This window comes from Passer montanus, unplaced genomic scaffold (genome assembly GCF_014805655.1).
Source record: "Passer montanus isolate IOZ18808 unplaced genomic scaffold, ASM1480565v1 scaffold40, whole genome shotgun sequence".
Taxonomy (NCBI): domain Eukaryota; kingdom Metazoa; phylum Chordata; class Aves; order Passeriformes; family Passeridae; genus Passer; species Passer montanus.
This window is the reverse complement of record NW_024368819.1, coordinates 1,131,720-1,156,900: the sequence shown is the minus strand read 5'-3', so window position 1 is coordinate 1,156,900 and position 25,181 is coordinate 1,131,720. Positions and strand designations below refer to the sequence as shown.

The window sequence follows — 25,181 nt, the reverse complement described above, 5'->3', positions numbered from 1 at the left end:
CGACACAGGATTGATGAATTCCTCAGGTACAGGCTCCAGAGGACAGCTTTTGGTGCTCTTTCAGTGCCAGTGAGCAATTGCATAAAGGTAATTATGGCACCGTGTTTTTGAACAGCCACTTCCAACTGTACCCGAAGAGCTGCCTCTTTCAGCTTTTCTATCTGGAAAAGGAATTTCGGATGAAATCTGCTATCAGAGGGTGGTTTGTAACGAGTGTCATTAGCTAACAACCATTAGATCATCATTAGCTAATAACGACAATTTCCAGAAAAGTTATTTTGATCCTTTTAGTAACATTTTTGTGGGCATAAACCAAGAAATAAAATAGAACACCTCAGGCATCTGGCATTTGTCAGATCATCCACTGCTCCCCAAAATCAGCATACTGATTGCAGCAGCTGTTTTCAAGACATATACATTTACTTCCCTAGAAAAATACTGTCACTTTAAAAACTTCTTAGATCTAATCAAACAGGCAGAATTGGTCTGATGCAAATCCTACATTTGAATTACGGGGAAAGAACTGAGATCCCCTATTCTTTCAATGTAATATCATTTAAAGCACATATACAAAACAAACAAGCTCTTGATGCACTTTAGAGCTAGAGAGTCCCCAAATTAAGACAAATTAAGAGCAAGTAATTTACTATATCACAGCCACTTTATGGTCAAATGGATTTACTTGTTATTGTCTATTTGTGAAAGACCAACGATGCCCCCCCTTGACTGAAGCCTGTCAGTGCTCAGCAATTAGCTGCTATCAACTCATTTGTTTTCACTGCTTCTGGAGAAAAAAAAAAAGTGCACAGAGCCGGGGAAGTAATTTTTCATTTACTGTCAAATCAGCCCCAAAAAGCTGTTGCATAAACACACTACCTCCTCACCAGACAGAAGCACTGCTAACTCATTTACAAAGTGCAAAAGGTATACCTTGCTGAGGTTTTTTTTTTTTAACACCACATCATATGTACAAAATAACTTGTTAGAAAGTGCTTACGTTTTGTAATCCTGTCAACAATTCAAATCAGCATGAACAAATCCATTAACGACGAGACAAATATCTCCAAATACACTGAATTAACAGCTTTAACAGGGATATACAAAATAGGGAAGGAAAAGCAGCAATAAATTATAAACTTTACCACGCACAAGATTTTAATCAGAGAAACAAAGATCACATAGGAGCTGCTAGACTGTTACTCCAGAATTAATTCAGTGAAGTAATTAAGATGGTGTTTTTCTCTTGTTTTCTTTACAACTTGAAGCAAAACCCAGTAACTAATCATTGACCTCAAATGTAAGGTGTTATGTTACTTAAAATATATTTGCTATTATAAGTTATATACATGGAAATAGCACTACTGAGAGAAAAAAAGTAAAATAGCATTATCAAATAGTGGAATGGTGATATTTTAACAAATTATTAATGCAAAAAGCTACTTCTTCAAATCATAGAGCACTACTTACCAGACATAATAAATGTTAATTATAAAGGCTTAATACTTGTTGCCGAAACTCTCAACAAAAATGGTAAATTTTCCAGTCACCATGTAAACGCTTTCTAGTTAACACTGAAATTGCCTTAGGCAATATTGCCATTTAAATTACTTTAATTACTTATCTAACAAACTGAAGATGTAACTGAATTTAAAAAGCAGGTTTTACACAAGGAAAGACAAAGGTATTAAACCAATAAATTAAGCCAAATTTCATTCATTAAATTTCATTTAAAAATTTATTCTAAAATTATCAAATGTTGAAAAAGACTGACTGCAATTCCTTGAAAATCTGGAGAATTTTTCTGTGTTTGTCTTTCCACTTATGTTAGATTTTCTAAAAGCACTTTTTCCAGAATAGAGAAGATTTAAGACGTACATAATGTGCATAACACGCACAATTTTCTCTTCTCTTACCCGATAAAGCAGAAATTGTATAAGGTTTTCTTTCCACGCTTATTAGCCCATGTTTTTTTGATAAAGGTGAAGTTAATACCATGACAATGTTATGCTCCTAATCACCACCTGCGTCAAAGCTTTCATTATTTAATCTATGATAAAAGCATTCAACTCCAGACACAATGGAAATACAGAAGTAAAGGCAGAACTGTATGTGAGCACTTGACATGCCTTCAGAGGACTTTACAAATGTTAGTTTTAGTTTCTTTTTCATGTGTGCGTGAAAAATCATTATGCAAAACATTTTCTTTCAATATTTGTATGTTGGACATATTAATTACTGGCTTGGTTCAAACACAATTACTGCCAGGTGCCTATTTCTAGCATGTAGTTGCTCTACACGATTGGTAGCAACTAATCAGATGAAATGAAAATTTAATAACCTTTTTCTTACATCATTCTTTTCAGCACTGACTACACAATTCTTCTAAACGACACAGCAGTCATGACTTGCCTTTTTGAGCTCAAAAGCCAAAGTCCCTGCGAACTCGGCTGGAAATGCCACTAAAAAGCCCAAGGTATCCACACCACATTGCCAGAGCTGCTCACAGATCAACAGGTTATGGAATCCAACACAACTGGCTTCTGTCCAGCTGTGGAGCAACCGCACGGCGAGCGCGGAGGTTCCAGAGCTGGTCCCTCACGGGGTAGCTCAGATCTAAACGCAGCATCATGAGGATGGATTTATCAGCTGGAGTCAGCACCGGCTTCGGGATATCTTCGTTTCACACTCAACAAAAGCACTGAAGTCTCTATTCTTCTTTTTACACATTCTGGAAGCTCAGTTGATATGTTTTATAGTGTATGCATTTTTCCTCTTGGGAGATTATCCCATCAGACCATTACTCTATGCTAACAAGAGGACAATAGTTTCAAGTATTAGGCTGCATATCCACACTTAAAAATATTCAAACAGTTGTTTTTGCTGCTGTGAGGAACCCAGCACCAGGCACAGTGATGGCTCACAGAGCAAGGGTTGAGCTGCTGTCTCTGACACACAGCCCAACACTCAGGAGAAGAAAATCAAGACTGGAACTGTGATGAGAACATGGGGCTATGGGACTGTGACACAGCCAGGATGAAGACTGTACGGGCTCAGTCTGAGGACCTCAAGGGCTTGTAGACAGGTTGCATGGGGGTAAAGGTGTTTAAAGAAAGCAGGAGTGTTGAAGCCCAGAAGAGAAAGATGCTGAGAGGAGTAAGGGAAAAAAAATGTAATCTAGGTGGAAGACTTAACTGGTTTGAGTTTTATATTAATGAGCACAACTCCTAGAAGAGGAAAGGAGCTGAGACAACCACCCAGGACTGGTAATTAACTGCAGGAGAGGAAGCTCAGATTGAGATAGAGCTGAAAGTCAGAATAGGGAAGACCTACAAACAATGAACAAGCAAGTTTTTTTCCCTCAAGAGGCAAGTACAGACACTGGCCTCTAACTTATTTGACTGAGCAAAATAAAAGGGATTTTCCCATACCCCTATCAAAACCACGACGCTGTCTGGGCTCACTGAAAATTGTGCAACCATTAAAATGCAAGGTAAGGTAAATGAAAGTAAGGCACAAGTAGATGAGTGAAAATGTGCAGCATGTGGCTGAATGTAGAAGAAGACCAGGAAACTCAGCTGAGCTGAACAGTCTGAAAAGCTGTATAAAGGTGCAATAGAAACAAGACACCAAATACATTTCAGTCAAACAGGTAAGTTTACATCCTCAAAATGATATACTAAAATTTTGTTTTTTAAACAACACAGGACTTCACCCATAGGAATGTCCCATTAGCCTGGGAGTATTAGAATTTGAATATGGCTCATTTAATAGAATTTATGCCTTTGCAAGGTCTGTTGTATGTGTCCAACATGCATTCAGTTTTGTTTATTCCAGGCCGTGGAACATTCTGGGTGTAAGCAAAAAAGTGGTATCAGGAATTTCAAATACAATATGGAAACAGTCTGCAAAGATAGAGTGGAACAGCTTTCTGTTTTATTCCAAAAATGGAGAAAATATCCTCATGACCCAGTTGTGCTGAGATGTTCTTTACTTAGGGTAGTTAGGTATTTTTTACATAGCAGGTCACCGTAAGATTACAATTTAGTGACACATCAAAGTACAAGTGGCATTGCTCTTTGCTTCTAGTAAGGGAAGATCATGCATGTATTAGAAAATACACATTTCCTAGAAAGAAGTGTTAGTTCTGCTATTCTGTTACTCTGATAAACAAATTTATCAGTTTAGGAGTACATTCTTTAACTTTGTGTTCTCTATTTGCATGGTGCAAAATGTCCCTGGTTCCTACTGTCCCTAAAAATGAACCAGATATGAAAACCCAGCTGCTGGACACAAGTTACACTGAATTTATTTCCTATATATGATTAATAATGAACATTTAGGTAATCTCCAGGTTTCATCAGCAGCAGACATCTTAAAACTTTGCCTTCTTCGCTCTTCTGATTGTGCCTACAGCTAATGTGGATATGCAATAAAATACAAACTTTTATCTCAAAAGCCTTAGGCATAAGCTTTAAATTACTTATCATTTTACAGGTTTAATTTTGGCACAACCAAACTAGCCCATGTTCCATCACAACCCAACACTTAGACATCTGCCTGAGCTGACACAATGCTCTCATGTTTGAATGTGGCAGAGTGAAGAGGAAGGTGAAATCCTTGGGACACACCTCAAGTTAGCAGTTGGTCAAGTAGGTCTGATTATTTCATGCAAAAGCGTTTTCAGTTGCCTGTTATATATTTTGATGGCCAGGAGTCTGGAAAGAGTTTTTCCAAACATACCTGGGCAAAAAAAGGAAAGCAAGCCTGCAGATGGCTGCCTCTGGTTACTTTTACTCTGAGCATGGGGGAAGTGGTCTGGTAGAAAATTACAGTGTGCCATCATACAACTGAAATGTGCACATGTATATAACCTTCAGGCATCCAGTGCACAAAGATGGGAGAGACTGCAGTAACAAAGGCTACTGCTAAGTATTTAATTTTGTAACTTTTGTAATTATCTGGTAGCCTCCTTTTGCTTTTTACTTTGTCTAGTAATGAAGTAACATTTTCTTAGCTGAGTCTTTTAGGGTTTTGCTTTGGTTTTCATTGTCAGGGATTAAAAGGATGAAAGAAGCCAAGAATTCAGAACTAAACTCTAAACCTTCAGAACCAAAATTCACAACACATCAACTGCTGGACAATTGCCTCGTTTGCGCAACAGGACACAGGGCTGTCTGCTCATGGCAATCAATTAAGAGCAAGGCAGACGATTTATTTCCAGATGACAACCTCCCCCGTGGATGTTCTTAGCAGAGAAGAACAGGACTGCACAGGAGTGTGGGCAGCTACCTCACCAGGCTGAGAAGCCCTAAATTTATTAGCTAATCGCAAGGAGAAGATTATGTTAATGAACTGGTTAAAGGGAAACAAATCTGAGACAACATAATGAATTGGTTACTTATGCGGAAGTAATTTCACCTGATGGTCAGTACAGCCAGGAAAAAAGTTCCAGTGATCTCCTTCTCAGACTGAACTATTAAAAAGGGATTGGCCGAGGCTCACCTAGCTTCTCTTCCCTGAGGTCGCATAATCTTTGTCTTGAGCGCCGTGTTTTCAATTAAAAATCTCAAGGAAAGGTATGGAACTCATACCATTAAGCAGAAGCGAACACGGAGCTCCGACTCTGATGATTACACGTATTTATAATGTAACAGTATGAACAGATGACATGCAGGGATGGGGCCTCATTTTTCTGCTCTCAGAAGACAGGCAGTTTCCTTGTGTCCACCTTCCTTCCTCCAGTTGTCCTGGTGGCATGTGGGCTGAACGCTCTGCTCTCATGTAATCTGTGCTGGAAGCCCAGATGAGCTACCAGGATGCTGCTGGTTCACAATCCCTGGCTCTCTGCCACGATGGGAACGTTCAGGGTTTTGGGCAGGTTGCCAGAATTAAGCAACTTAAACCACAGATGAGGAATAGCAATTTTCAAAGCTTTTAACTTTGTTAAATGTGAACTGAACTAGCAAAACGCACCTCCCTGGGCCCAAGGCTATCTCTGCCACATTTCAAAGGCCTGCAGCAAACAATGGAAGTGTTAGAGCTTGTCAGAAAAGGTCACAAGAATCTCTTCTAAAAGAAAGCACAAGGCAAACTAAAAATGAGAGTCACTGCCAATTCTTCCTAAAAACAGTGAACTCTTGTTGCTTTTGCAGGAATTTCTTTTGACAGAGCCATTAAATAAACACAAGTCATTATCCCACTCCTCTGAACATTTCAACAGACACAGTTTTTTCAGGCAACCTTCTGATGTTGGCTCATTAAAGGTGACATTGCTCAAAACTTTAGTTACCTATTTTGTAAATCTACTGCATCGTTTATATTAATGCCCACCCATAGGCAGATTTATGGAAGCATTCGCCTTTACCTATGAGAAATCTTTGTTTGAAATACTTGAGAACATAACACAGATGCCAGATTTGTGCAGGTATTGCAGTAACAAAGGAAAACAATCTCTGTTTGGGTGTGCTCAGAGCACTCAGTATTTTTAAGCCTGGTATTGATGTCACAGTACCTCTGAAGGCCATAATACACCTCTTGGCTGACAGTGGAAATAAAATCAGTATATTTTACAATCCTGCATGAGGTGCTGGTACCCATGAGCTGGCACCAGGCATAAAGATGGATATTTTTAAAGTTCCTGAGGACAGCAAGAGATAAGTGAGAATTTAATGGAAACAAGTTTTTGCCTTGATAAACTACTGCATCGGCAGCTGACTCTATGTAAACAATCACGAGATGGAGATTAACAAAAGCATTGCTTCCCTCCTCAGTGCTAAGGAGAAGCTGTCCATAGATGATGGGGAGACATCTGAAATGCTCAGTACTTTTTTTCTACATCTGTCTTTATTCTACAAATCAGATGGAAGTTGGAGACTTGCATTACTCATACAGGCACAGAAAGGTCAGATTTCAGCCCCATGTGGAAAGAGCTTAGATAAACCAGAAGCTTTCAGATTAGCTGAACACATTTAATATAATCCTAAAGTCCTGGAAGAACCAAGATGAAACAATATCCGAAATGAATAGTTGGTTTGGAAACTTGAACATAGGGGAGAATATTAGAAATGTAGGAAAAGACTACATTTCCTTCTAGTCTAAATGCATAAGGAAAAGGACAAACAGCAAGAATACAGACAAGCAAATGAAAAAGAGGTGGAACAAATAATTAAGGACCTCCTTAGCATATGAAAGTTAAAAGAAAACAAGCAACAAACATTAATTTGTCATCAACAAATCATGACTAGCACTCCAAGTTCCTTCTACAAGAGGGAAGCAGGGAGTAGAGAAGCATCAAATAACAGATTACAGATGTAGCTGAGCTCTTTTAATTGTCTTTCAAGATGCTCTCATAAGGAAGCATGGAAAACAGAGCCTTAATGAGACTCGTAAGTGCAAAACAGGCTGAAAAACTATACCCAAGACTAGTTTTAAGTGACTTGGAATTATGCATTGAAAGGGGTTCTTCAAGAGTATTTCTTAGGTTCAGTGAAAGTCTGAATTAGGAAGGTGAACGATACCTTGGACGAGAAGCTGAGATGGACATCAAATGCACTAGAAGAACTCCAATCACATAAAAAGGAGTTCTGAAAAAAGCAGTATGAAATTCAATAGCTACAAATGAAACATAGGAAACATTTACATAAATTCAGGATAAGGAAGAACTGGTTAGGTAACAGCTCTTCACAAAAGGATATGGGGGAAACAGTCTATTCAAGCTGAACATTAAGTCAACAACATCAGGTTGTTGTGAAAAAGACAAACATTGTACTGAGATGTACAGACAGGAATAAAGCTTGCAAGATCAAGACTGCCTCTCTCACTCCACTTAGCATCGACAAAACCACATCAAAAATTTTACATTCAGCTTTTCCTGATGCAGAGTGTAAAGAAGATGAGCCCAAAGAAAACTGGGCGGGGGGGGAAATCATAAAGAAAGCTGAAGCACATTTAGGCTGTTTATGGTATGAACAAACTATAGAGGAAAGTAACATGGTAAATCATCAAGCATGTAAAATTCCAAAGAAGAAAGCAAACCCTTTGACCCCCACACCAGTGTTTACCAAAACAAAGTTACAGGCTTTAGTTGCTAGAGGTCAGACATCAGGAACAATCTATAATGCAGAATAATGAAAACTAAGTACTCAAGACTGCCTGGGAAGGCCATGGATGCTTCGTTACTGTTTAACAACACACTGCAGGAATCTTTCCTTTTGTAAAGGAGAACTTAGCATTTGTGCAAGTAGAAAGACCAAGTTATCTTCCAGATGTGCTTCAGACCAACATTATCTGTGTCTCTTACCTCCAGAGCCTACAGCTCACATGGGCTGCTGCCACCAGGGAGCAGGAGCCTGGCAGAGCTTACTTCCATGCTCTGGCTGCATGGGAAAAAAGCTGGAAAACCCCTAATTCCCACCAAGCAACATGTCACACTGGCCTCTCAGCTCAACCACCCACCAAAAACTCAATTTCCCATTTTATAAAAGAATCCTTGCATAGAGATCCTGATATTACTGGTTCCATAAGCAACTCGTGCACCAATTCCCCTTTGTTAATCAGATCTCCTTGCAAAGCACAGCGTGTTTTGGTTTTTTTTCCTGGCACACAGCTATCTGAATACACAGGAAGTTCAACAACCACTAACAACTCTCCAAATGAAAAACTGTACAGTTGTACAGTTTACAATTGTCTCAGTTGTTTAGGAGACTGGCTACTGACTATAAGCCCACCACTCCAACTGCACCTCGCGAGGACTGCCAGAGAGGAAGGCTCTCTCCCAGTCAGCACATTTCCACAGAGTCACAAAGCCACTTTAAAAATCTAGGATACCATTACAAAGGTTTTGTCATCTGCAAGGTGAGAGCTCAGGTCAAACCCAGTCAGAAAAAGCCCACCAAAAAATTACAGCTGAGTGAAATGAGGTATTTAGGCAAACAGCAACACACAAGCAACACTGGTAACCAAAGCAGCTCTCAGCCACAGCAGAGATGTCACAGACTGAACTGAGAGACAAAGATTACCTTAGAGGGTTTTTTAAAGAAAAAACAGGATGACAACACTTGAAAAAGCCTTCTCTACCAGAAACAGAATGCTTCACTCTCAAGCACCACTCATAAGCAACACAGAAAACAAAAAAGCATTACTAAATAAAGCAAGTGAAAAATTAAGGAATGACAGGCTTGAATATTCTTGCTTTAGTTGCCCAACAGAATGAGCATTATTTAAGCAGTGTGAAGGAAGATTGTTATCTTTACCTCTCTGAATAGTACCTTATTCTGTGAATAGTCCCCATGGAATAACAGCCACTACTCAAGGATTCAATGGCTTAATGAACATAACAAGACTGGCACAATCTGGAGCTTAATTTGCATGCAGTTTGAATATTTTTGCTTTATTAGTTTCATTTCAAAATAAAAATACATGTAAAAGTAACAGCAATTCAAGTGCCACTCGGTTTAACATATATTTTTCCAGGAATACTTACATTATTCAAATTTGCTAATTGCTAGGACTTGTTCAGCTAAAAGGAGAAATGCATGTTAAATGAAAATATCCTTTTTGTTTTATAATATGTAATTAACACAAGCTTTTCTAGCTTCAACACTGTCAAATCTATCCTCTTGAAAAATACACACATAATTTTCATGCGACAAATTAAATTTGGTGTGGTTATGCTTTTAGCACTCAACAAGTAAAAGCTTGTAAATGAAAAGCTGAAGCATAAAGGTATGGCAAGTCTCATTTAAGAAATCAAAATCTTTGAGAGAGAGGAATTCTCTCCTGCAGAACTCAAGAAAAGCTGGTAATAATTAAATACTGCCTGTGATTAACACTTTACACTACATGTTTATGTTGAAAGTCCTTGTTTAAGCAGATCATGATACAAACCTAATCAAATCACTGAATTTCATTCTCTTATGATGCCTGGCTAATAACCACACAACTGTTGGAAACTGTCAAAATATTTTACAGCTCAATTGTAATTCCCATCCAAGTCTAAGCATGCAGTAATTGGGCGTTAGCCACGTTCCAGGGGTGTTACAGCAATGCACAGCAGTCAGATTTTCTGGGTTTTATTTTTTCAAACACATGTAAAACTCCTAAATGATCCCTAGGATCTACTCCATAAAATTTTGAATTAAGTATTAGTACACTGTCCACAGAGATAGCTTTTTTCATTAATTCGATATAGTACTTATGTTAACATTTTAAAAATTAGATTGATATTTGGAACTACAGAATTTGTTCAGCAGGTTTTTCTTTTTCCTTGGTTTGAATTCCCTAAACAAAAAATATTTTGTGATTTAAATAAAAAAAATAAACACTTGGAGGAGAAGGTTATACGGCAAATATTGTAATATTAAAATATTTGAGACAAAATGCTGATTTCGATTTGAGGAACAAATTTTGCAGCTCATACATATATGGAGTATTCCAAGCTAAGAGAGAAAAGAAGGATGCTGCCACAACAGGGTATGTGAAGAACCAGACAGGGTTTGTAGCATGCACTATTACACCTGTACTGTGCACAATATTCGTGAGCACAGGACCCAGATCATGGCCTGATGGGTTTTCCTGAACAGACAAGTCCACAATTCCATGATTGGAGTCTGTATTTCTACGGCAGTATCAGAGATATGGATTCATGACTTCCTGGTCTTTCAACACTGTTCCAATCATTAATCCATGCATTAACTGTCATTAACTCCCAGTGACAGGCAGATGACATCACTGGATCCCCAATACATTAACGTCCATTGGATTAAAATCCTCAAGAGGACTGAGCTTCCACAAATGGAAGAAAGTGTTACATTTCAAGTGCCTTTTGGACTTAGTTTACACGGTGTGTTAATTAAAATCAAGCATTGCTGCCAGGTTCTCTACTGGTCCCCAGATGATGTGATGATTAATGTGCTGGGTGTGAGCTGCTTGTGATTCCAAACACCCATCTGCAGGCAGAACTAGGGAACACCTGGACAGAAGGACTACACCAGAAGACTTCAGTCTTTCAGTCAGTTATTAGAAGGAGCATCAGGGGAAGGCATCAAGTGTTCTTTCTTGCACAGGGGGATGAGATGAGATTTACCAGAGAAGCCCAAAGGAGCAACACAGGATAAATCTTCAGCCAGCACAAATGCAGAAAACTCACACTTGAGCCTCATACATCATCTTTAACATGTCTGATCATGTTCAGCTGTTACAACATGTAGAGAACTTATCACTCACACATCTCAAGTCTCCTGCAATACTTTTCACTGCACAAGCACCTCGGGATAGGTGGAGGAGGGAAAAGAAGGGAGCCTTCATTCCTACACAGGAATTTCCATGCTTTGGGAAGTGTAAATTAGAGCATTACTACTAGTCTGACAGTAAGTTTGCTAATAAATGTGTAGCAACATATCTAATTGCATAATGAGAGATTAAATGATTATGACAGACTTTGAAATGGGGAGAATAAAGGGAAGAGAAAGTTAATGTAAAGTGATAGCTCTGGTAACACAACAAACTGGCTGCAATTTCGAAACTTTGGTAAATTTATAAAAGCCAACAGCTCTAAATAAGCTTCCAATAGCATCTAAAAAGTTTGTTCCAATTCTGAGCGTTAGTTCCAAGCTTCTAAAAATTATTCAAAGGTGCAGGACCCATCATCTTAAAAGCACAAGCTTTTAACATTTCTAGGCAACACTCAGCAGCAGAAGCATCAGCCAAGACATGACTGGGAAGCAGGCACAGCAACATCATTTGATTAACACCTACCTTACCTTTAAAGCTGTACAGGAGGGGGGTTCAAAGACCAGTTTTTCCTACAGTTACAATAAAACTTACAGAGTACTCAGAAGTGCTGAAGCTCTAGTGGGAGAATGACAAGTTGATAAATATATAGTGTGCATGCTGCTTTAGTCATAGTTCAGCTTCTCAATGAGTTACCTTCACAGAAATTTTTTTCTTTACCACATGTAAATAATAAAAAGTCATTTAGCAATGATTTTTATTTTCTCCTGTTCATAAAACCTTGGCAGTGATAGGTGCTGGTACTTAACAATCCCTTCTGCAAGTCTGGGAGTGGGTGGGAGGAAGCAGAGGGCACTTGACTCTCAAAAGAGGAGTTCAGGTTGGCAAGGTGGGTCTCACTGCTCTCCCAAAATCTCTTCTGCAGCTGATAGAGCCTGGCTGTCTAGGAGATTCTTCAGAGGAGAAGTCAAACCAAGAAGCTCCAAGCAGACTAAGGAATGCTATTTCTGTCCCTACGTTATGGAACACTACAGAGGTATTTTATGTCCTAAGTCAGACAGAAGAAGCATATTTGTAACTAACTTGACTACAGAAAGAGGTAAATTCTTACAGAATCTAAACCTACAACTCACAGCCATACTCATCACCAGTTTTTAAAAAAATCTTTAAAACTGAGAAGGACAAAACAAAATGAGACTATAGCAGGATTTGATCTCTCTCACTCTCCTTTTTTCTCAATAAATATGAAAATAACCCATTTTAAACCTTTTTTGTTTAAATGTGAATCTATTTCTCAAATAGTTCCAAGCAGATATACATTTTCCAGTGTCATTTAGATCACCTGTTTGAGGATCCACAGAGAGTCCATTAGTCATGCAGGGACAGAAGCAAGGACAATGTTAAGGAGTTTAAGGATGTGAAATTGCTAAAATCTGGTCAGAAAATAGGCCCACTGCATGATCTTGCTTTCTTTATTCATTTTCTTCTGTATTGGCCATGAAATACTGGCAGAGCAACTGTCAGAGAAAGTGAGACCAAGGTGACAAAGGACCAATTACACTTCATCTGTGCTCAAAAAACCCCAAAACGCAGAAACCTACACAAGACCCAAAATCCAGAGCAATACATTTCATTTGTATGGGGACTAGTCACAGTACTGGCCTTCTCCAAAAAAGGAAGGAAAGACTTTTCCAAAAGAGAAGAAAGTGGTCTGAAGCAAACCCTGTAAGATCCCATGTGTTGGGTTCTATGATTTTTTCTTCAAATGCTTGCAAAAAAAGACAGGTTGTGATTTTAAATCAATCACTTATGTATCCAATGAGACCAGAAATGGAAGAACATTTCAAAAATGTGGAGGCTTTCACTGGAATTATCTTCTACTCTTCCCTATTACTCACACCTATGCCACATTCTGGTCCTACATTTGAAAACAATGGTAAGTATGTAAACACAGACAGGTTGTGATTTTAAATTAATCACTTATGTATCCAATGAGACCAGAAATGGAAGAACATTTCAAACATGTGGAGGCTTTGACTGGAATTATCTTCTACTACTCCCTGTTACTCACACCTTGTGCCACATTCTGGTCCTACATTTGAACACAATGGTAAGTATGTAAACATGAAAAAGGATACTGTCCTAAAAGAAAACCTAATTCTAGCAGGGAAAACCCCAAATATTTTTTTTTATAGAAGTCTAATCTTGTTGCTGTAAAGAAATGTAAAAATAGTTAAACGCTTTTCCAGAGAAAACTCCTTCCCCGAAAACCCCTCAAAAGCAATTTTTCTTCTTAGATTTTTTTGTTCTTTTTAAAATCCTAGTAGTAATATTCCATTAGCATTTTAGGTAGAGTGGAAAAGTTGTGGTTATAGTTATAACCACATTGAGCATTGCAACAATATTTGGTTGACATGTTTTTTTATATGTAAGCCTATTGACTGGGTTCTCATCTACACACCCATGTCTCAATAAAAGACTGAATCCCATTATGTTACTGAGTCACTGCTGTCAGTGACAACCATGACAGATGACTTACCAATAGCACAGAGGCCAGGAGAGCACTTCAGAAAAGCATCAATTCTGCAGCATTGCTTTGCAGTGATAAAAACAAAGCTTTTCACAGAGTTCCTAAGAGCACCTTGGCAATGTTAAGAAAAGGGCTCATGATGTTATGGAATATGGTTGAGTTATGAAGCAGATTGTAGAATAGAACACTTGAATTATGATCTGTTAAGCCATCTGTATTGAATTGGTGTCTGAATTCACTTTCTAGAAAGCCTGAATGTAGATAGTAAACATCTATTTGTTACATATAAAGGTATATATGTATAAAATATTCATATATCGTTATAAAGATATACATATAACACATATACCTTTGCATGTATCTATATATACATACAGAAATAAAATATACACTATTTCAATATATTAAAAAACCCCCAAGCTTACTTGAAGTACCAGGAACACATTCAGACTATGTGTTTTTTAAGTAAAAATTACTTTCATTATGCTCCAGAAGCATAAAATACAAGGCAGATAATTGGGAAAAAAGGAAAGAATACAAAAATAGAACACTTCTCTTATTTATAATTATTTATGGTGGTATAACATTTTAGGATATTTTAAAGACTGTTTGGCTGAGTTGGATTCTAAGGATGTATTTGCATTGAAGCAAGACAAGAAACATGACCCCTGCAAGGCTTTAAGATTACAGTTCCTTGTCTCAAAGGTGTTGATGAAGTGAGGGAGAATGAAGATTTTAGCTGACCTACCAAAAAAAGGAGACTGTACTCTTCCTTGTGGCTCGCCCTTCCAACATCCAAAAGACAACAAAGGGGTTAGAAACAACTCTAACCTGGCCCAGTTCCCATCCATGGAATCTAGGGGGCAAAGATTTCACTGCTCTGGAACATGACCGAGGGGCAACTAAAGGACCTCAACTTCTCCCTGCCTCCAGTGGACTCTGCATCAACTCAAGAATGCCTACAAAAATCCAGGCATGTAACAGTCAGCATCCAGAAGTTCTTTCAAAATGCATTTCTCTGGTTCTGCTGCCTGCCTGTGACAGCCTCTGCCCCAGTTGTGCAGGCACAATTTGAGCACTTGTGTACACATCTGTGAGCTTAATGTTGGTCCCCACACTGAGCCCACAGGGAAATAAAGGCGACTTTCTACAGCCACAGTGGGCTTTAATCCATGCCATGCAAGCAACAGTGACGTGCTCTTGGTGCCAAAGATGCCAGGCATGCATATGAAATTGCCCCTAGTCTCAAAATTAAACACCACAAGGACCTTAATCAAGGTTAAAAAAAAATTAGTCATTAGTCACAAATTAGTCTCCAGTACCTGGAGAGCTGTGTTCTTCAAGATATTCCATCCCGGGGTGTGTGTGTGTGTGGGTGTGTGTGTGGCTGTGTAATTTTTTTGTTTTGGTTTTATTTGTGTTTGGGGGTGGGAGGGGGTGTTTGTTTGTGTCTGTTGAAATATTCCTTATTTTGGGGATGGTAGACATGTTACAACTACTGAGTATCCTGTGGTAAAGCATCTGTGAGTGGGAAAACACAGCTCACCCCAGCAAGCTCTGTTCTAAAGGAATATGGGGAGAGGCAGGATAAAAAGTATTAGAAGATGTTTGACCATGCTACATTCTCTGAATCCAAATGATTATTCCCTTGTGAGAGACTGCCCTCTCAACACCATAGCTCTCTTTAAAGTGGTGTAAGCATTTAATCAGTGAGTGTTTAATCAAGCTTTTAAATATTCAAGTTGAGCTAATATACTAAGCTCACCAATATTTTTCGTAACATTTACAAGGTGATTTCCTTAATGGCTTTAGTTTCTAGCTAGCTCCTTTAAATCCCTTTCATTGAGCTAGAGCACATGATTTCATTCACACTTTAAAAGCTTTTCCTACACATGCCTTTCAAAGCTGATTTGTCTGAATTAGACATATGAACGATATCTAAATTCTGTGCACTGCTCATTACTACAAACTATGAAGTAGCATTCAGGACTTAACACAATTATCTGCTAAACTGCAAAACACCTCTTGTCAATAATGAAACTAAGTAAAATACATTTGCATGCCCTCTTTTTATTGAGATAAAAACAAATTTGGTATATCTAATTATATATAAAACTACTTAAGTTGTATCAGAAATAGTTCTTGCTTTACATGTATTTTAACCTTCTTTTCCTCTTTATTCAGAGTCTCTGTACAGAGTGCCTGAACTATATTCACTTGAGATCCATCCATATTCTTCTGCACAGGGCAAATCAAACCATAAAACATTAGCAGGATCTGGATTTTGTATTCAAATGGCTCATTTTCCACCAAAACAACATATTTTTTTCCTGTATACTCAATTTTTGTTTTCTTTAAAACAACTCAGAAAAAACGTGAATCTAAAAACATGGTACATGCCACAAACCCCTCAGACAGCTCATATAGTGACAGTTGCAGAGAACAGAGTTCTGCTGCTGAAAGAATAGAGAGAAATAGATTTAAAAGCAGGCAGTGAATCAAAAAACCCTGCCTTCAGCTCGATGCCAATAAAAACCAGAATCACTCAGTTCCTTTGGATTGTTTTCTATTTATTTTCTTTTCTTTTATGCAGTTAATATTTTAGGAAATTGTTGGGTTTCCCCCCCCTTTTTTTGTCACCACAGACACTCCCTTTAGGCAACCGTGCATCAACAATCCTCCCACGTTCAAAGTCGGCTACATCTGTTGCTCTTTCCCATTGTTGAAAATTCCTGCCTTAATCCTATTTGACTTTATTCATGCAAAGGTCATCCTGAATTCAACAAATGGAGGAGCGATAGCAGGCACACTGTTGAACATGGCTAAAAAATGCTCTTGTAGAACATGCAGCTAGTGTGCCGGCACTATCGCACAAGGACTCGCTTTATTATGCAGCCCCTTGTCACCAGAGCTCTGGTGCAGTATGAATTGGCAACATATTTCTCCTTGCAACTCAGGAATACAACATTTTCCTTCTAACTGGCTTGATTTGCTCTCCTTTTAAAAAGGTTTGTGCTTCACTTGCATTTGCTGGTGGGTATGAGTGCAACATACACATAGAATACGTGAGCGTTTCTCGTGCCCCAAGGCTTGTGAAAGCCCTCAGGCTTCTGGCACCTATGATTCCCTTTTTCTCCTGGATTCTACCTCTGAGTATATCTAGCTTCACAAATCTGTTTCACTAACCTGCCCACCTAAAACTAAGGGTGATCACAATTTTAAATAAATTAGGCGCAATTCTATCTAAAAATACTCCTACAAACCAGGGTAGAATAGCTAATAGAAAGACTTCATTTTAGGGCCATCACTGCACTGTCAATTTGCTCACAAATGCCATTTATTTTGGTTTTAGACTTATTTTTCTTTCCCAGCAACAAAAAGCATTCTGGTTTAGAGCTGTGATTTATTCCTATGCTTAAGTATCTGACCCAAACCAGGGAACATTTAACAGGAACAGTGAATTAGTAAGCAAACCAAAGCTAACTATCAGACTGATTTATGAAGAGAAGATAATTATTTTTGTAATATGTCCATAACTCATCATGACAGAAGCAAAGGAATATTTATTCATGCACACTAATTTCCAATTTGAGGTGCTTGCCAACCACGATGAACCAAACCCATCCCTGAGGCAAGCAGAGAAGCAGGCACATTGTTAATGTGCTCCTTTCACTGAGTGCTGCACCAGGGGCCATGGACGGGCCATGGATGGTGGAGGGAGCACCCAGGACTTTATCTAAACCAGCCCCAGCTCGAGGTAACAGCTAAAGTTAAATTCTACAATGTCAACTTCTACAAATTGTGTTGAGGTCCTTGTTAGGTGCAAGGGAACATTGGAAAGAATTAAGTTTTTATTTGAAAAGCTGTCCTGTACTCTGCTTGTGTGGGTCTTGTTAAGGAACCTGATAATAAGGTATCAAAACTGAAAAAGGATAGATTTTTTTCGGTTTTTTGTTGCAAAGATTTTGAGGATTTTTGTTTTTATGATGGTTGAAAAAGGTCTTAGGAGAGGAGAGGTGTTCCTTCTTTCTTCTACCTTTTAAAGAGCAAAGCTTGAACTAAACATGAATCTGTGAAGCCCAGCATGAAAATCAAAGCCCTCCGTCACAAACCAAAGGAAGGCGATCCTCCAGCACCTACATCAGGAGCCCATGGCCTTGGCTCATCTGCCTGCCTCCACACAGCTCTCTTCTGATGGAGAAGTGAAGGCAAATAACTCACAGGAAACAGAATAAAAGAAAAGGCCCTCACTGGAGATAAGGATTTTCTGATGACATCTCTCATCTCTCAGAAGCTGGCCTAGAGCTCACTAGAGCTGGCCCAATGCAGCTGCCATTCAGATGGTTGGGCAGGCCAGGACTGCTCAGGCTGTCCAGCCAGTGGCTGTGCCTAATTCCCTTGTCCTCTGGGAGAGAAACCAAACGCTGCCATGGAAGCACTGATATTTAGGAACTGCAGTGCTCCAGAAATCTCAATGCACCTTTTCCACAGCTACTGAAGTAGCATTTTATGACAACAAATCTGAGATGTATGATTTCTAAATGTAAGTCCGAATTTAAAATATGAAAAGTGAGGTCTGGAATGTCACAATGCTGGTGCAGTTACCAAACCTTACTTGCACAGACATTTTGCAGAAGTGGTAACTGGTGCAACCCAGAACTGCTGCAGGCACTGACAAAGTTTCCATCCACTTCAGTAGGAGCTACATTGCACCAATAATGCACAAATACCTTAAAGAGTAATTGTGGAAATGACAGAAGCAGTCAAGTATTTATCAACCTGAACATTATGTATATTAATTTGCAATTAAAAATATTTTTTCCAGGACAGCCCTGGAGACCTGTTCTCTGCATCCCCACTACTAATAAGGACCAAAAGAAGAAGCAGTCAAACACATAAGTAGCAACACTTAAAGTTGCCAAATCAAGTGTTCAAAGATTATGGTTCCAAATACATTTTTATTAATACACTTTGTATAATAGTATATATATCTTTGAATAAAATCAGAGGTTCACAAAAAATACATCTCCAGATTACTGCAAGCTAATGCTTTTGAGTCCTCAGTGTGAGTCACCTAAGACCTGACCTTACAGAGAACTGTTTGTTTTAGGATAGTTCATGTGACACAAAACAGCACCCTGTCAGCTGCATGGCACTACGGTCAAGCCAACAGCTCTGCTAATTTATCTGGGCTGGATGCAGCTGTGAATTTGAGAAAAAAAATCACCACAATCACCAATGTCCAAAATCTGGTTCAAGAGATCAGCTTAGCACCATACATAAGGAATTCACGACAGAGAGAAGGATCCCATTCACTACTCCTGGACAGCACTCAATTGTCACAGAAAGCAGTGCCTTTTGCTGGCCCTTGGCTCAGCACACAGCCTGGACTGGCTCCCTGAAGAGCAGAACATGCAGTGTGGCACAAGCCACCATGTCAGGATCCATCCATTCCACCCAGGTAATATTCCAGCTTCTGGGACAAAGAGAGAAGTAAGGGGTTGAAGATGGAAGCAGCGCAGCTCTGCCTCCAGTCCTGGCAAAACTCCTGCTACAGAACATTTGGGCAAATTGTTGAGGGTTTTAACCCCCAAATTCTGAAGGAAGCATCTCTCTTAGAGATAATAGACTGATAGATAATAAGTGACTTACAAAGAAGTCACTTATAGATAATAAGTGACTATAGAGAAGCACCTAAATTTTTCGACAGCATGGGCACAAGATAGCTCAGTCAGAAGGGCAGAAACACACAGAACATGGAAGGGTTTGGTTTCCTCTACAGTCTTGATGTCCAACACTGGGTTCCTCTTGGCACCAGTCATGGGAATAATATGAGGGCAACATAGTCAAGTTCACAAACACCACTTAAAACTCATGAAAACAGTAATAAGGAATTGGTTAAGTATTGGATTAAAAAATGTTAATCTTCAACACTTGAAAAGCAGAAAGTTGAATGACTGGTCTGTGCTTCCATATGATTATCTCACTGTCTCTCTGTTCATATTATGTCTGCAGCTTGTTTTTCTTTGTATTAAAAGAAAAAATGTCTTTGGGCTGCATGTAAAGGCTGATTTTCTTAGAGGGTTGTTTTTTTTTTTTGCTTAAGTTCATTACAGTAGACATCCTCCAATTCTATCCAGTACCTTCCAGGTCTTCCTTGGGCTTGAACCATCTGTCTACATGGAGAGTGACAGAGATCTCAGGAGAAGGAGCTGTACAATTCCTTTGCAGCAAATGTGAAGCTGAAAAGGAGCAAAATTATTGAAAAAGATCTCCAGAGAGCTGGGAAGTTCTTATGTGAATGGACAACTGGAGATACTTTTGATACCAAGAGACAGCAAGAGATCTTCATCTCCCATGTGGAATTTACTGTTATTCCTCCACTCTGCTGCATTACTGCACCTGTGTTTTAGGATGAAGTCTTCCTACTGTTTGGTCACATAAGGTTGATAATTTTGAGGTAAATAAAAGTGGAGAGAACAAGCACCTGGAGACTTTAGGATCTCTGATATCTTCAAAGTTGTGAGGGAATCTGTCACTTCTCCCTGTTCCACTAAACCTACCTGTTTTGTCCTCTAAGCATTTATTCTGGCTTAGAATGACAGAGAAGGAGAAAAAAAATTACAGGCTCTTTCTTGTGGAGAGAACAAGCACCTGGAGACTTTAGGATCTCTGATATCTTCAAAGTTGTGAGGGAATCTGTCACTTCTCCCTGTTCCACTAAACCTACCTGTTTTGTCCTCTAAGTATTTATTCTGGCTTAGAATGAAGGAGGAGAAAAAAAATTACAGGTTCTTTCTTGCTCCCTTGAGAAGTATCTGGGAATTTCTCTTCTTTCATCAGGAAGTAATTTATACCTCCTTTGCTGCTTGAAGGACAAACTGTCTATCAAGCAGACATTTTTCTGGACAGCCTGAACATCCTGAAGCATTGCAGATACACAGCAGATTACCAGGGATACTGGATGGAGATGGATTACTACATGTCATGCAGAAAATTATTCTGTATTTCCTGTAAATGTTTCATTATAGCTTAAATCAGCTAGCTTGTCTGGCATGAGAGAGCAGATTATTACTTGGCATGCAAAACAATTAATTTTAGTTTTAAAATGAGAGGCAGAGAGAGCTTTAACAATGACAGTGACAAACAGAGATGTTACTACTGGCTTTGGACTGCTATGTGAATGTATTCTCCTCTTCCACTGACTTAGAAGGCCATCACAAGTTCTTGTTTAAAAGCACCAAAACCAATTCCTGTGTTTTCATGACTACCAGCAACACGACCTTCATAAAGACCAGATTGGTGTATACAATAATGACAGTCTAAAGGTGATTTATCATCCTCTCCTGGTGCCATACACTTTCATCAGTTGCAAGGCATTACTAAAAATCCATTCAAGGTAAACTTCCAAAGAATCTTGTGGTCTGATATCAATTTTATGTCTGTTCATATAATCATGCATTGCCAGAGAAAGATCTATCCCCAGGATGGAGTGCAGGAGTCTCATTTACTGGGAGACTCTGGGCAGGCAGCTGTGAGATGGAGCTCTGTGAGCTCCAAATCCCAGACTGGCTCGTCAGTCTGCAGCAGTTACTCTGTAAGGAATGTGTTTAACCAACACAGGCTTCCAGACCCTGACGATGGGAGAAAGGATCAGAGAACAAGCTGGATTCACTAAATCTAACCTACCTGTTTACTTTCAGTGGGTTAATAGTAATGGCAGAAACCTGATGGATTCATGAGGCATCAACATGAGCTTTGGCTAAAGTCTGGCAATACACTGAATACACCAAATCCCAAGAAAATAATCTCTCAGAATTGCTTCCTGAAAATGAAAGGCATACACTATCCTTCAAAGGAGTCAATGAGTAAATGGCAATCCAGTGCAAGAAGTATTTTCTTCTAACATTTAAAAATAACTCTATGGCTGAGGATAGGCTTACCTGTTTCCTCCTCCCTAGTAAATAATTTTTTACCTCCTACATAAATTCAGTAGCATTCCTGTCCCTTCATTCTCACAAAGACAATAAAATCCTTGATTGTGCAGAGACAGATTGCTTTAGCTCCTCTACCATAAGATATAGGTGCCAGCTCTGGGACTGATCTTCTTTCAATTAAATTCAATATAATGCAGAGAAGAGATCTGAAACTGGCTCAGACTTCATCCTGCTGAAGCTCATATGTATATTTTATAATGAGCTAAAGAAATTATGAGCACTGATGTGCATGCTATGTACTGGTCTGATACCACATTTGGAGCCTGAGATCACATTTTTTTCCCCACAAAGTCAACAAGTGGAGGAAATTTAAAGTCTCTGTCACCTCTGTGAAAGGCAGAACCTGGTTATCCAAACCATGTAAAGAGCAGTCACAGATGTACGACAGTAACAAGCCCAACAAGGCTTCAGCACTGCTGGGCTTGACAGCACTGTAGCAGTTTGATGACTGAAGGGCTTAATTACAGCTTTGCACTTTGTCAGACTCACCTAAATAGAGTCAGCATAGCATAGTTTTCAAGTTATTTGAGATGATTAACTGTGAAGTAACTCCAGATCTCAGATTCTGCACTGTAAGCTCTCTCTGATGACTCAGATTAATTTGGAGGAGATACATAAGACCAGAGAGAATTAAGATATTCCTTTACGAAGTGTGAACAGATACAAAAATTTTACAGCAAAACTTCCTCCAAACTCAGATATGGCAAATACTGAGCTGATTCTGTGGGCTGAAGAGCTAGACCTTTATGGAGTGTTAAACCCTGCCTTATCTAAGACTGATAACTGACCCTTCCTCACCAGTACAGCTGACAGAGGATCTCCAAGTATCAAAAGGGCCTGCTCAAGGGGAAGACACTGAAGAGGCTTGGAAAGGGTTTGCTACTACAGGTAACTCACTCAATAAACTTGGTGGTGTGTAGATGGCAATGGACAGCATTGGTGTTTTTTTGATTCAGCCAATGTGATGAATGCCACTAGCATGTGAAGGAAAAATGAGCAACAAATACTCTGTCAGAGATTTGCAGAGGAGCTTTTGGAATATTTTCCCTTAAACTCAGAAGTTTGAATATTAATGCCGTGTTTGTGTAGTTTAAAGATTAGCATTTCTGCTCCACAGCCATTTCCTACTACAACCACCAAGACAGGGAATTGAACCTGCTGAAACCACTTAGCCTCTGGTATTACTCCCAAAACTTTCTATGCACAGCAAACTTGGACAAAACGCTGACTACAACACATGATTTAACCTCCCTTTACCTAAGTTTACTTCTATAGAACTATTCCCTTACATAAGGACATGTACTAAGTTCATGTTTGTATAGTGCCTATACCTTTGGATGGAAGTTTTCCCAGAGCTGCTAAACATTTTCTCTATTATTGAGCAATAAACAAGTCATTTGTGCCAACACTCCAAGTCCCACCTGGGCACTATTTTGTACTGTTCTGTGAGAAAACGGTTTCTTTTCTTTTAAATGCCAGTACTTTTCCAAATTTCAAGAAGCATTCCAAGTAAAGTGCTTTTGATCTGATTGCAAAACAATTGAAGCACAGAAAAAAGACTGCTTACAGAAAGCTTTCTGCATTGCAAGTGACCGTACAATATTTTAACACACCCACTCACCAAAACTTTCCACTGTAATATAATGAACCAGGACACTACATCTGCTTTGGAGCCTACTCTGATGCCTCCTATCCTCCAAAATCCTGTTAAAAAATTAATTAAAGCTTTCCTATAAAAGAGCATGTGAGCACTGAGCTCCACCTTCCCTCCCAGCCGTAATGGAAATCAGTGTTTCAGCACGTGGACTTCTGCTGATCTCAGCTGTGCCTCGGGGTCAGGGACAGAAAGGTGGGCTGCAAGCAGGTGGGCACCAAAATATTCACCAAGTAACACCACACAGAAAAGCAGGAACTACCTGACTGTCCATAACAGCACAGTCTTCTCAGCAAGTTCCATCCTGAAACTTTTATAAATCAATTCCACCTCTCAGACACTCTAAAGCTACATGTAGGGCAGACAAAAACTACAACAACCAAGCTTGGTAGTAATATGTTCTTTCACCACAGCAAAGACATGTATGAAGCAGAGAGACACATTTCTTTGGATGCATATCTGTAAAAACCACACCTCTCAAACAATGAGCAAGGGGAACACAATTTCCACCAAGCAATCTGATAAAAATCTACACAGATATCTCTTCACAGCCTTGGTAGTGCCAGAAAACTTTGCTTTGGCCATTTTGCTTTGACCCAAGAGCCAGACTCCATCAGAAATCAAATAATGTGTCACTTTTCATGCAGAAACTCAAACGAAAACTCCAGCTAAAAGGACTGAATCCCATTTCAGAGCATTATAAAACTGCTGTGCTTTGATTTCATATATCCCTGCTTGCTGTTTTGCATATGAAGAATAACTTGTGAAGTGTACTTGTAGTCTCACTCCACTGTTTTGTTTTGCAGTGAGCAGACAGAGATTAGATTTCTAGTCTCATACTCTTTAGCCTGAGTGAGTGGTAAAATGACAACAAGATCAGAGCCTGAGTGGACAAGGACATGTAAGTAATCTGGCTGAGTAATTGCACAATGAAATGATAGGTATGACAAGTAGCTTCCCTCAATTCTGAAACTGAAGTACAGCAGTTCTGATTCAAGGCAAACCAGATGATAATGTGCATCCATGGGGCAAGACACACTGGAAGGGAGGCATTCTGTCCTCATCTTCCTACCTTTAAAACAAGGTATGACATTCATTTCTAAGAAAGGTCCATTAACTTCTACTATTAAATGCTTATTTTATTTAAAGAAAAAGCACAAGTGGTGCTAAGTGCTGAAACACTGGAGCTGATATACACACTGACAGAAGTTGGCTGTTGTAGCAAAAAAACACCCACACCTCACATTAGCTCTTCCACTGAAATTAACTCTCTTTTTCCCTTGAAAAACAAATGGATGTGCATATGTAAGTATCCTTAGTCTGCACATTCCTAGTAAACAGCTAACCTGATTTAAAGTAGACTGTCTTTTTTTTTTTTAATTACTTCAACATAGCTTTGGAATTGTACACATACAAATCCCAACACAAATATACAGTACTAAGCTTTTAAAACCCAGATTTATGACAGAAATGTGGAGACACACTCTTCAACAGGGGCAAGGCTTAGGAGCATTAAAACAGATCAGGACAAAGCACTGTTCAACACGATTTTCTTCCCTCTCCCTGGCATATCCAGCTGTCCTGTAACACTGGTTACTAGAAGACTCTTTACTTTGAAACTGCAGTTGCTATTGCTGTTGTCACTAAATCCTTAAAGAAAAAATACCAGCTCCTACTGTTGCAGAGACAAGCCAACACCTTATTAAGCCCTGGCAAAGCTTTTGAGATGCCAGCAGAAATAAACAGGATGTTTACAATGTACAGAAAGGTA

The 25,181-nt window shown here is 39.1% G+C and overlaps 1 protein-coding gene across 12 annotated transcripts in view; it reads right to left on the bottom strand.

Moving 5' to 3' along the window:
* The window catches only part of EHBP1 (EH domain binding protein 1), a 206,896-nt gene that overhangs the window by 80,779 nt on the left and 100,936 nt on the right, over positions 1–25,181 (bottom strand). The window lies entirely within an intron of this gene.